The sequence below is a fragment of the Drosophila busckii genome, chromosome 3R (assembly GCF_011750605.1).
Source record: "Drosophila busckii strain San Diego stock center, stock number 13000-0081.31 chromosome 3R, ASM1175060v1, whole genome shotgun sequence".
In the NCBI taxonomy this organism is placed as follows: domain Eukaryota; kingdom Metazoa; phylum Arthropoda; class Insecta; order Diptera; family Drosophilidae; genus Drosophila; species Drosophila busckii.
Window position 1 is genome coordinate 18,387,715 of NC_046607.1, and position 12,772 is coordinate 18,400,486.

General features: G+C 40.4%; 1 protein-coding gene across 1 annotated transcript in view; it reads right to left on the reverse strand.

Annotated features, from left to right (window-relative positions):
• Positions 1-5,894, reverse strand: part of LOC108601838 — a 33,436-nt gene extending 27,542 nt beyond the window's left edge. Inside the window, exon 1 of the mRNA XM_017989781.1 lies at positions 5,639-5,894. The gene's annotated coding sequence lies outside the window, so the exon portion shown is untranslated. The remainder of the gene's footprint in view (positions 1-5,638) is intronic.
• Between the last annotated feature and the right edge of the window lie 6,878 nt (positions 5,895-12,772).

The following is a 12,772-nucleotide window of genomic DNA, read 5'->3' on the forward strand; positions in this document are numbered from 1 at the left end:
CGCTTACTCTGACTCTGATTCTGACGCTGCCGCTGACTCGGGGACTCTGTCCCTGCCATCAACGCTAATGACAAAAGCGCGCAAAGTTTTCATTTGCTTGTGGGCAGCAGCAACAGCAACAGAGACTGGGGCTCTGACACTAAACACGGCCACTGGGTGTGTCCAGGCAGGCGAGCACAAAAATCACAAAAGAGCATAAAATTAGCGAGCAATGCCGCACCAGCTGCCGCCACCCAGCTCGACTCGACTCGACTCGACTTTGTGTCGTTACTTTATTTTAAATTTGCCTTACAAAGGCTGCGCACACAGCAAAGCGGGGCGGGCGGGCGGTCTAGAGTGGGAGCCAAGCAGCCGGAACCAGCCCGCCCATGATGAATTCATGCCCATCATTTTGCTTGTAACAAAACTTGTGATTGTTGTTGTGGCTGTTGTCGCTTTTACTCGCATTGTTGTTATTGCTGCTGCTGCTCTGGCCGTTGCCATTGCTGTTGCTGTTGCTGTTATTGTGGCTGTGGTTGCTGCTTGGTCGCGGCGACTGCTGCTGGCTGCTGTCCTGATTTCTCGCAACCAACATCGTTTATGTTATGCACTCAGCAAAGGGTATTTTAATTTTGTGATGAAATACGAGCTTACGCTATAGCAAGCAGCGCAGCAAATTAAAGTTAAAGCCAACAACTATAAGTGTATATAATATTCGTCTAGTCTATGTACTTAGTGTTTCGCTTGTATACAAGCTGGTCATTAGCTGCGCCTGGCAGCAAATTATTCGACTACGCCAAACAGTAACTAACCATATTGTTGTTGTGGCGCAACAGTGTTGTTGTTGTCGGTGGTTGCAACAACAACAACAGCAGCAATGTAATGCGTGCCTTGTTGGTCACTGGAGCTCAAATATTCGCGTGCGTTGCGCCATAAGTTTAATTTTACAGATGGGCATGTCCTTGTTGTTGCTGCTGCTCGCATTTCATTGAGCATGTTGTTGAAATTTTCATGTCAAGTACTTAGAACTCTGTTTGGAAAAAGTTTCTAATGCAACATGCTAAAAAATTAACGCAATTTGTTTATAATACAATGTGTTTATGGGTGTGGCATTGGGGCGTGGCCTTCATAAAAAGCAATATGAATAATTATTCACTGCTTTTTTTTTTTAGTGAGTTTGTCTGGCAATTAAGCTGAGTGTTGTAATTTATGAGATTTTATGCGTGGCATTCTACAAAATGAAGTAGCACTGTCTGCTGAGCTGTTTGCTCAAAATTATCATTTTTATTTAGCAATAAGCAATCATTTTATACACAGCATTCAATTACCATTTAGTTAATGCTCGCACATAAAATATTCGCCATTTTTTTGCTGCGCGTCTGCCAGTCAATTTATCTATATCTATATAGTATGTTTTCTTAGCTTGGCTCACACACACACACACGCACACATTGACAAGCAGCTTAAGTACAAATAGCCAACATGAAATGTATAAATAAAATCTATTAGCATTCTAATCATTTATTTACATGCATTAATAGCAGCGCTCAAATGTATGCTACGTTTTGCTATATAAAACACGCATACGCCGCATGTTACATGCACAGCTAACAACAGTTTACGGTAAATCACAGCTCTACATTGATTGCTGCAACGTTACAAACTTTATTTACTTTTTTGCTATATTTTTTAATCAAAAAATTCTAAATTTATTATAGCTGACTACAAAAAAAGTGAAAAAAAATAACTGCTGATTTGCAGGTATTGCTTTATATATAAATCGCATATAGGTTCACAGCATGCGCTGGAATTTTTTATGTCGCACTCGTGACGTCAGTCGACGAAAATTTATTATCGCTGCTAACTGTTTTTATGATTCGATTTGATGATTGTTTTGGTTTTGAGGCTTAGCTTGCCTAAATAAAAATTCGCTCGCCTGACAGCCGAGCTGGCAGCTTTTGGGTTTACAACGTTAAGGCTTAGCGGCGCTTTAAAAAATAAAAAAAAAACACATATAAAAGTGCGACTTAGTGTGCATAAAATCTTGTGTGCTCGCCTGTTAGACAGACACGTAATAATCAATGTCAACGCTAGCGCTAAAGCCAATCAATGCCACTGGCAGCAGCAGTAAACAAATTTATGCAGAATTTGGAATTTGAAGTTCGGCAAAAGCTGAATTTAATGAATCTCTGCAGCTTGTCGACAATAAAATAATTTAATTTAAGCCTAGTCAACGTTTTGGCGGCTGGCGGAGATGGAAGGAAGCTGTTGCTGCTGCTGCTGCTGAAACTGTAATTGGGGCGCTGTTGCTGAGGTTTCATCATTAAAACGTCAAGCGAGCGAGCGAGCTGCGCTACGCTACGTAACGTAAAGTGCGCAAATCTCCGCATAATTTAATAACGTCAAAGTTATGCGGCAGCAGCAGCAGCAGCTAGGGCAGCTTCAATTGCCTGGCGTCGTGGCTTGGCGTGTCGCATTATAAAATGCCAGTCAGGAAGCAGAGATACTTGGCAGCATTTTCAAGCTAACTTGGCATTCATGGCAGCTAATCTATGAGAGAGAGATGTGCGCCAGCTAAGCCGCCAGCTTGAATATTTCAACATTAACTCCATTAAAGTCAACATTATGAATTTTAATTTTTTTTCGTACGCTCTTATATATTTTTGGTGCCATGCATTTTACGTGAGTACGACATAAGCTGTATGTCAATGCCAAACAGCCAAAAGGACGTGCCAAACAGCCAAGCTTAACTAGGGAAGACAAACGCGCCTGCTGCTGCTGCTGCCCCCATTGGTGTTGCTGTTGGCTTTGGCATACAATAAGTCAGCGCCAAAGCAGCCAAAGATAGCAATTGTTGGTAGAGAAAACAAAGCCACAGATTTCCCCAATGGCAAGTGCAAGGAGCTGATGGGGAGTGGCAGTGGCGCAACTTTAAACGTCTCGCCAATCGCCTTACAAGTGCAATGTCAATTTGTGCACAACGGATGATAAGGATTTATGTCAAACGCTTGTGCTCTCTTGTGCGAGTTTTGCCAATATTTTTACAGTTGACTGCACTTTGCACTCGAGCGCAAATCAAAACGCCACTCCAAGTAGTTCACAACTTAAACAGCAGCTTAAAGCCATATGGCTAAAACTTTTGCCTACAACTTGCCACTTAAGCCAAAAGCTAACGCTTAGTTAACTTATTAATTTCCCGTATTAGCAACAGCAAGTTCCAAGAGCTACTCATTAAAATTGCATACAAATATTGCAACGAGCGCAAGAAAATTTGTTTGAACTCACTCGAAAGTTCAAAACTTTTAGCGGCAAAACAAAGAGTTGTAAGCTAAACTGCTCGACTAGGCAGTTGTGTATTGTAAGCAGGCAGTAAACAAGCTGTAGCTACCTTTTATAGCTTAAATAGAGGGTATTGAAATAGTCAAAGTTTGATCAAGTTGCTGAAAATTGCAATTTGATGGTTTACAACTGGCTGTTGATTTTGCTTTTTATGTTTGCTATTTAATTTGATGCCCCAACACACACACAGGCACACAAACACACACACACACACACACCCACACAGACAAATTGCTTATCTCGCCTACACAAACACACTAGAGACTTTTGGTAATCATGCCGCAGTCGTCGCCGCAGCTTGGATTTTGATAGCAATCATGCTGAGTTGTGAAACATAAAATTGAATTTACTTCAAGCCAAGTAGCTTGACCCCTTTTGGCCACAGCTCACACAGACTGCATGTGGCATGGCTTTCTATTTTTTCACGTGTGGTTTGTAGACGGTCCCACTCGGCAGCAAATCATAAATCATTGGGCATTTGCCATATGCAAACCTAGTCTAGCCTATCGCCGCAGTTATCGCCTAAGCCCAGCATTAAATTTGACTTAAACTTTCATTACACACACACACACACAGGCATACATGGGATTGCCACTAAAAGCAATTTGTGGCATGAGCGTCGAGTTGAGCACACAGCATGGGGCTGACGGCTTGAAAATTGAGCTGTATCCGCTTGCCGGCGCCATTGGACACAGGGAGCAACAAAAACAACAAAATGAATTCATTGGTTTGCGCAACAAAGTTAATGATTTTGTTTTCAGTGCTGAGAATTTATATTCAATGCAAACTCTGCACTCCGCACTCCGCTGTAGCTTAAAATAACACAAATATCTTATTGTTTTGTTATTATAATTGCTCTTGTTGTTGCGGCTGTTGCCACAGTTGGCTTGCCAGGCATTCGTGTTTATTTAAACGTAATTAATAAGTCCAAAGCTCAGGCAATTAGCTACGAGAGCTGAGCTCTAACCAAGCCCAAGACATGCTTGCCGCTTGCTCTAACCGAAAACCAAAATACTAAGCTCAAAACAAAGCAAATACACTTGGTTGGCTCTGCAAGAGGATAAATGCTAATTACTGCTGGCTTTTAAGAGCATTATTTAATTTTTAGCAGCTCTCCAGCAACATTAAAGCAAAGCAAACGCAATGCTTGTGGCTCAGTATTTTATAAATAAGCAAACGGCTTAACAGCAAGTTGAAACTGCGCCAGAAGTGTAATTAATTGGTTTGTGTGCTCTGCTCGTTGCTCAAAAATCAAATTCATGCAATTTGTAACAGGCACACGCAGCCCTCAAGCGTCAACAAGGATACACATGAGAGACAGCAGCGATATGAGTGAGCAGGCGGCGGCAGCAGCTCGAAGTTGTGCAAATAAATAGCAGTGAAATTTTATAGCACACTTGATAATTTGCGCAATAATTCAGCGTAGCTAATCACCACATAAATAATCTTAAGGACAGCCGCACGCTAAACCGCACAGCAATACGACTACCCACAAATACAAATATATATATATATATATATATATAGACGACACTATGCAGTGCATGAAATGGTAAAAGCAAACAGCAAGTTTGAGTTTTTGTGCACGGGGCGCAGCTAAGCAGCGGAACAAATAAATCCAAAGCCAGCGCGCGAGTCAGAGCCAGAACTGAAGCTCGAGCTGTAGCGTCAAAACTCATGAAACTGAGAAGTCGTTGGAATGGAACGTGAGCGAAATTTTAGCTAACGAATGTTGACTTTGCCAAAGTACTAAAATCAAATAAAAATAAAAACAAAAAGCAAATGGCAATGGCAATAAACAACAGCGTGTGGCAGATCAAACAAAATCAACAATCATTCAACAAATAACAACAACAACGAGAACGGCACTTGGCAACGTGGCAACTATTTCTTGTGCTGGCATAATAAAAATTAATAAAAATTGCTGAGCAAGTTTGATTCAAACTTGTAGCGCGCTTTAGCATTTAAGCAAAAGTAAACAAACAAAGAAACAAACAAGCGTGGAATCCAATAAAAATGAACTTGCCAAAAGATGCGAGCAGCTGGTACCAACAGTTATATAGTGAGCAACAACAACACACAAAATGTAGGTTAAACACACATAAGATTGCGTATACGCCGAGTTGAGCGTATTGGCTGGCTGGCTGACTCGCTGGCTGGCCAGCTAAAGAAATCCCACAACAAAATATGTAATTTAATGCGCTTTACGCTCGATGTGCTTACATGATTTTAAATTGCTCGCAGACGCAAATAATTTATACAATTTTATAGTCCACCAAGAATAGTAGTAAGTATATAAAAAGCAAACTGTTTTATTTACCAGCCAAATTATTCCTGAGACTTTGTGGCGCGCCGCAGCTTTGAGTGCACACTTTATTTTTACAAATTTATTTAGTTTTTTGTTAGTCACTTTTAATTTAAAAACTGTTGTCACTTTTTACTTGAATTTGTTTTCAACTATTTGAGCGTTTGCTGCTGCTGCTGCTGCTGCTGCTTAAACAATACACAATAGGCTCAGCTCAGGCCCCCAAAACAAGCTGCGACACTTTCACTGACAAACCGACCGTTAAATTCAACGTTCGCCACGCATCTAGCCAACTGATTTGCTCGCTGGCCGTCAGTTAGGCACAAGGAGGCTGCACGCACATAGCTCGGCTATTGAAATTCGCCGCAGCTCACTTCGTTTGTTATTCGCCACGTTTTGTTGTGCGACTCGTGCAACAAAATGGCGCACGAAGCAATTTCGCGAATCGTTTGGCAAATGCCAAAGAGCAGAGTCCGAAAATTCAAATGCTCAGCACTAAGAGAAAAAGCGTAGAACAGTTCTCTTGGGCCAAGTGAGCGACATAATGTTATACTGATAAGGTCAGGTTATGGCTGACAAGTGTTATCTATAGCGATATAGCGATGCACAAACTACACGTGTTTGTTATAAATTTTATATACCTGGAAATGAGTTTCTTAATAGCAACAAAAGCAATACAACAAAAACTTGTAAGCTTCAATATAAGTAAGCAGCAGTTGAATGTGACAAAATTCTACAGAATTATCAAGTGCTACATAATCTTGATATAATATAGAATAACAATTCTGAAAAATGTACTAAGACGTGTCAAAATAAATCAAGCCAATCATGAACCAGTGCAACGAGCTCAAATCTTTTAGTTTACACTACAAATGTGTTCTAAGAATAATATAAAAATAAATTTTATAAGTTGCAACAATACCTGGGACAATACTAAGCTGCATTATAATCTCTTCTATATCTATAGACGTTGCATAGATCAGTCCTCCTTATGTGCTTAAGAGATTCCCGTAGCTGCTGCGGTTTAAGCTTAAACTTAAGCTGTTCGTCCTGCTAATGCAACATTTACTAGCTGATGTTTTAATTTTTCTATAAATACTATAATTAAAAAACTATATTTACTTATAATTTTACAGCATCTAAAATCAATTGATGATTGTTCAATTTATTTTTGTTACACTACAAAAATATTGTTAAAGCTAAAAATAACTTAAGCTACACAAACAAGCTTGAGCTCACACACACAGCCAAACATAGCATAGTATATAAAAAACACTTTATGTCTGCCTGTCAAATCCCGTATAATAAGCTGAAAATATAAGTAAGCCAGAGAGAGCAAATTGGCAGAGGCCAGGCCAAGAAGCAGTTGCTCAGCTCATGTGGCATACATATGATTTAAGGATTTTTATTTTTGCGTTTGCAGCACTTAACGCGCAATTGATATTGATACAGCGCTTCAGCTATGTAAACACACACACATGCACACATGCACAGATGGACACACACAGAGCTCAGCAATTGACCAATGACCAAGCAAAGTGCAAACAGTCAGCTGGACATACTACTATACATATGTATATAGAAAAGCCTTATGCGGCATTTCAATGAGATAAAAGTTGTTTATAATATATAGCGCTACAAATATCATATATATTAAATGGGTGGGTGTGTGTGTGTGTGTTAGTATATCATGGCAAAGTGCACATCATGATTTTATTAAATGGACTCTGATGTATTTATTGTCCGGCAACAACGTGACTTGTGAATTGATTTCATTAAACGTAAAAAGTTAACAAAGCTGCGCTGCTTTTGGCAACAATTTTTCTCTCTCTCTCTCTCTCTCTCAGTCATCGTTTTTCGGTACGCTATATTTTGTTATATAGATAAATATTTTCTTATGCCACAACATGCAGCTATCAATGTGTAAGTACGTATGTGTGACTATGTGTGTGTGTGTGCGCTGGCTTAAGGACATCTATCGTTAGTGGCAGCCAAAACTGAAAGCCAGCTAGCATCAATGGCCAACCAATGGCAACAGCAGCGCGCGTCAAGCTTGGCATATCAATGTGGTCAAGTGGATGACTGGCTGTGCACTCTAACTGACTGACTGACTGACCAACTGACTAACTGACAGTGAGACGCGCTTTCGCTTTTGGCGCTTTTGCTGCTCAGCAAATTGTTTGTGTGTGTCTATGGCCTTAGCTGGGTTTTTATTTTGTACAAATAATGTTGATAAGGCACATAACGCAGATTAGCAAAGATGGCCAGACATGTGTTACAATCAAGCAACGGAGACAAGACGAGACGAGACTATGCCTTGCAGTCTAATTAAAGCAGCGCAGCTTAAGCTGCAAGCGCTTTAATGTACAACAGTTCGTATGCTTGTTTTAAAAGCTGACAACGCTATGAAATTTACAAATAATAAAAATAGCTGCTACTTATATGCATAGAGTAGCTTGTGGCAGACATAAGCAGCTGAGCGTTGTTTGTTGCTTGGCCACTGCTCTTCAACCCAAACTGCTGCTGCATTGTCCCTTTTTTTTGTTGTTGTTGTTGTTGTTATAAATGTTAGCGGCAAGAACCACTTACATGAGCCATTTGCATCATATTTCTGTTGTCATTTGTTGACATTTTACTTGCTTTGTGTCACACACACACACATGTAACTGTCGTCTGGTTGTGTATGTCATGTTAGACGTATACTTAATGTGCAGTCATTATTTTTAAAGAAACAAGCACACACACAAGCAAGGCAAGCAAGCCAAGCCAGTCAGCAATAAAAACAATTGCGAAACTTGATGCAAAGAATAAGGCAAAAGGCAGCAGAGCAAATAAAAAGGTTGTTTTTTCTACTACTTCTTCCCCCCATTTTTTTGCAGCAGTGGGCGTTTAGTACTGCCACGCTTTAGCTAAATGCACAGGCGTCTTCATTAATGTTTACTTTTGTTGTTGCTGTTGGGGCAGAGACGTTCGGCTTTACGCGTTTGCTTCAGCTAATTGTATAGCCAATCACTGGACCAATAGCTAATTAATTATCAGCGCATATGCTGCCGCACCAAATATATATTGGAAAGCTGCTGAATTTTTGTTTAACTTTTGCACCTAATTAGCGCAATTTTATGTCGAACAGACGAAAGACTGACAGCAGTGTTGGTTAGATTGTTTAATGCTGAGCCAAGCAAATTGCACGCAAGGAATGCAATTGTTAGCGCGTTATTGTATATTAAATAGCAAAAACTTTGCTAATTAATTAAATTGTGTGTGCAGCGAATAAAAAAATATGTGCGTGCTATAAATTTAACATAACTTGCTAACAATGTAACAAACAACGTTTTTTTTGCTTGTCTGTCTATTACTTGCAGATATTTATGCTTTCAATTTAAAACGCAGCGCTGATTTACGAAGTTTACAAACTGCAGGCGACATGCATGCGCATGTGTGTGTGTGTGTGCTTGTGTGTGTGGCAATTAACAGAATGACTGTCGCCGACTTTTAGCTAATTTGGCAGCCAGTGCGCGCCGCTGCAGCGTCGCCATTTTGTTTTATACGCTACGGTCAGCGCTGGCGCCGTCTTTACTAACATTGTAGTAACAACAGCAGCAGAAAGGCAAAAAATATTTATATTTATTTGATCGCATAACGCTTATCTATAGCTTGCGGCATGCCAACGCTTATAACTCAAATTTCACACTCAAATAAACAAAACTCCAGGCGCTGTAGCCGCCTGTAGCCGCCTTTAGCTGCTTGGCCTAGTTTGTAGCCCACAAACTGCTAACTAGCAAACACAACAATACAGCAATACACACACCCATATGCCAGCCAGCGCATAAATTGAACAATGCTTGCTGCTGCTGCTGCTGGTGCTGCGGCTTGGGCTATGCTTTGCTTACTATGGCAACGCAGCTAAGCTGCAGCACATGTTATGGTCGCATGGTCATCACAATAGTTTGATAAGCTTCAGTTGGGTTCAGTTCGGTTGCTCTTGCGCTGTGTGTGGCTTAACTTGCTTAAAGTGCTTTTACTACGCTTAATTCGCATAATTAATTTTGTTAGTAAACTTTGGGGGCTAATACATATTTTTAGCAGCGGCGTTAGCTTGTTGTTGTTGCTGCTGCTGCTGATTTCGCGCCTCGCACACACACACACACACATACACATACAGTTAGCGTGTGGGAGATAGCCGAGAGCGCTGCACGGGCTGCTGCTGTTTATGTGTTGCCCATTTTATGTTTATACATTGAATTTATGCCATTATCGTTGCCTACTTTACGGCTACGGCTAGGGCTACTAACAGCCCTAAATGCAGGCTGGTTAAGCTTGCTCTCATTGTGTGTGTGTCTCTGTGTGTGTGTGTGTGTGTGCCTAAGTTTGCCTGTCAGGCCAGGTAATTGCACTTGTATTTTGCAATCATAGCCCGTGCACAGTTTGCCAGGCACTTCATGTTCGATACGCTGCAGCATTGCAGCCTCTAATAGCCACTGCACATGTATATGTCTGTGTGTGTGTGTGTGTGCCTGACTGCCTGCGGCATTAAAACGGGTGGTAAACGTTTATTTACTTTATTACTGCATATTTGCATGCAGCAACGAATTGTGCGTGGTTTACTTGTGTGCGTGTGCGTGTCTGTGTTTGCTCGTTGCCTGGAAATTGTCTGCTAATGGGCATTGTAAGCCTAAATTTCGTGAATTTGCCTCCCATGTGCAGCTTTGCAGCTCTTGCTTTAATTGCTAGCCATAGTTTATAGTAAGCGATATGTCGATATTAAAACTTTTACTAATTGATTGATTGCTGAAATATTAAAACATGATTTCTGAATTGTAAGACTGATTGGACTTGCACTTGTAGCAATTCTTGTTAAATGTAAGCAGTAAATTTATGTGCAATTTGTTGATTTACAGTCAGTTGAATAGTTAGCTGATTGGCTTGAAAATTGTGCTGAGATGACAGTCAACTGATCTGTTAATGTTATCGATAAATCAAAGTGCAGCTTATCGCTCTAAGTTGCGCACGTAAATTGTAAGACTCACCTGATTGCTTGCTCCATAACCAATTGCTGCCAAACTGTAAATAAAAGCAAGTCCATTTAATTAGCCAACAGCGTTCAAAAGTTAGCCAACCCTTCAACCAACATAATTAGCACATAAATTAGCTAACAACAATACAAACAATCGAACACACACACACACACAAACATTTAAATTTATTTTCATGTCTATGTTGTTACTACATAAAGATAAATCAAAATGTGCAGCGCATTAGAGCCGAGCCGGCGAGTTAATTTGATAACGTTTTATGTGTGGGCACAAACATGTGTTAAGTAATTTTCATTAAATGTAACTAATTGCAGCTGATCGCAGCTAATTAATCAGTTTTCTTTTGCTTAATGCGTTTTTAAATAGTGTGCAAATAAAATGCAATAAAATAATAAAACAAATGCCATTGGCACATTTAACATACTTAAGCTGCCGTATATAGTATACGCGGCGTATACGTAATGCACTTGCGTTTTAAGCGCATTAAGCGGATTGGCAGTACATGTGTACACATGCGAATGCATCGCTCAGGCAAATGACACAGATACCTGATATCAATAAACACATAGCACAACAGCAAGACTGTGTGTGTGTGTTCTGAATATTTTAATTAAATGCAGTGCGCTGTTTTTGTTGTAAATTATTTTTCGTAATGTGCGTGACAAGCGCTTTAATTAATAATAGCGACGACAAATATACACAAGTTACACAAACTGCAAAATAACTGAAATGCTGAAAATTATTTCGAATTAAACGCAGTGTAAAAAAGGCTTCGCTGCCGCTGACGCCGCCGCCACACTTTTAATTAAATTGCATTAAACTATATCGCTGCGATATAGAGACAGTGTATTATGTGTTGCGTTTGCTCTCGCTGAGCGAGCAAAGAGGAATTTTTTAATTAATGCCCACACAGCTGACAATTGACAAAGGCAAACACACAAAAAAAAAAGTGCATAAAATTTCAAAAATTATAGCATTAATGATTAATGAGCAGCTTATGCCAGGATTATGCACATCAAAAGCGCTGCTTAAATTGCAGGCAAGTCCTGCCCAGCCCGCTGGTTGGCATTGTGCATACACACACACACACACACACACACAAAGCGCATGCCCATAGTCACATTTGTAGCCAAAAACTTTCAAGTGCGCTTGGTCAACCGAAGTTGTTCGTACTAATTGCCATTTTAGCTGTCACATTTAGTTGGATTTACATGTGCAGACACATTTTGACATTATTATTTAAGCTTGACTGTGCGCTCCCCTTTAGAGTCACGCCTACGGCTTCAGCTCGGCTTGTGCCAAGTGGTTGTGTGTGCATTTTATTAATCATTAGGCTTTAAGCTTCAGGATTATGCAAATTGTCATTGGCGCAAGCATTAAATGCAGTCACTAAATTTGTAACTACTACTGTCGTATACTATTTATGAGCTCAAGCAGCAGCAAAGTCCGTTTAGGTGTGACACAAATCGTTGATTTAAGCACATGCACTTGTCTAAATACCTGACAGGTAGAGAAGTTGCTGGCAAGCGAGCAACGCTAAGCATTTACACGAGCTTACAAATTGAAATGTTCAATTTACAAAACAACAATTAGTTTATACTTCTAATAAGAACCATTCAATTTCAATATTCAATACAAGCAATGCAATGTAGGCTAAAAAATTATGCATGATGTTTGACTAGCCTTAGGTCTAGACTAGCTCTTACCCTCCCACCCAAATCGTGAGATGCAAAGCAGCAACGCTTACGCTTAGCCGCAGCAGCTCAGAGCGCTGACATATCGAGCGCACACGAGCGGAAGACACGAGCAGCGCTGCTGCCTCTAGAGATTACAAACTGAGAACAAGCATTGGCGACAGCTTACACTCGCTCATGATACAATAATACAAGGTAGCGGACTGCGCTCTTCGTTTTGAGTGTTTCGGGTGCTTAGCTTCAGTCGCTCGCTGGCGACCAGGACAAACTAAGTAACCCAAGAGCGCAGTCCGCTATCTTGAATTATTGTATCATGCACTCGCTGAAGAGCTGACGCTCTTACCTTCGATCCTTGATCTCTAATCAACCCACTTGCAGGTCAGTTGTGTTTTGACTCTTGACGACTAAACAAGCAGCGCAGC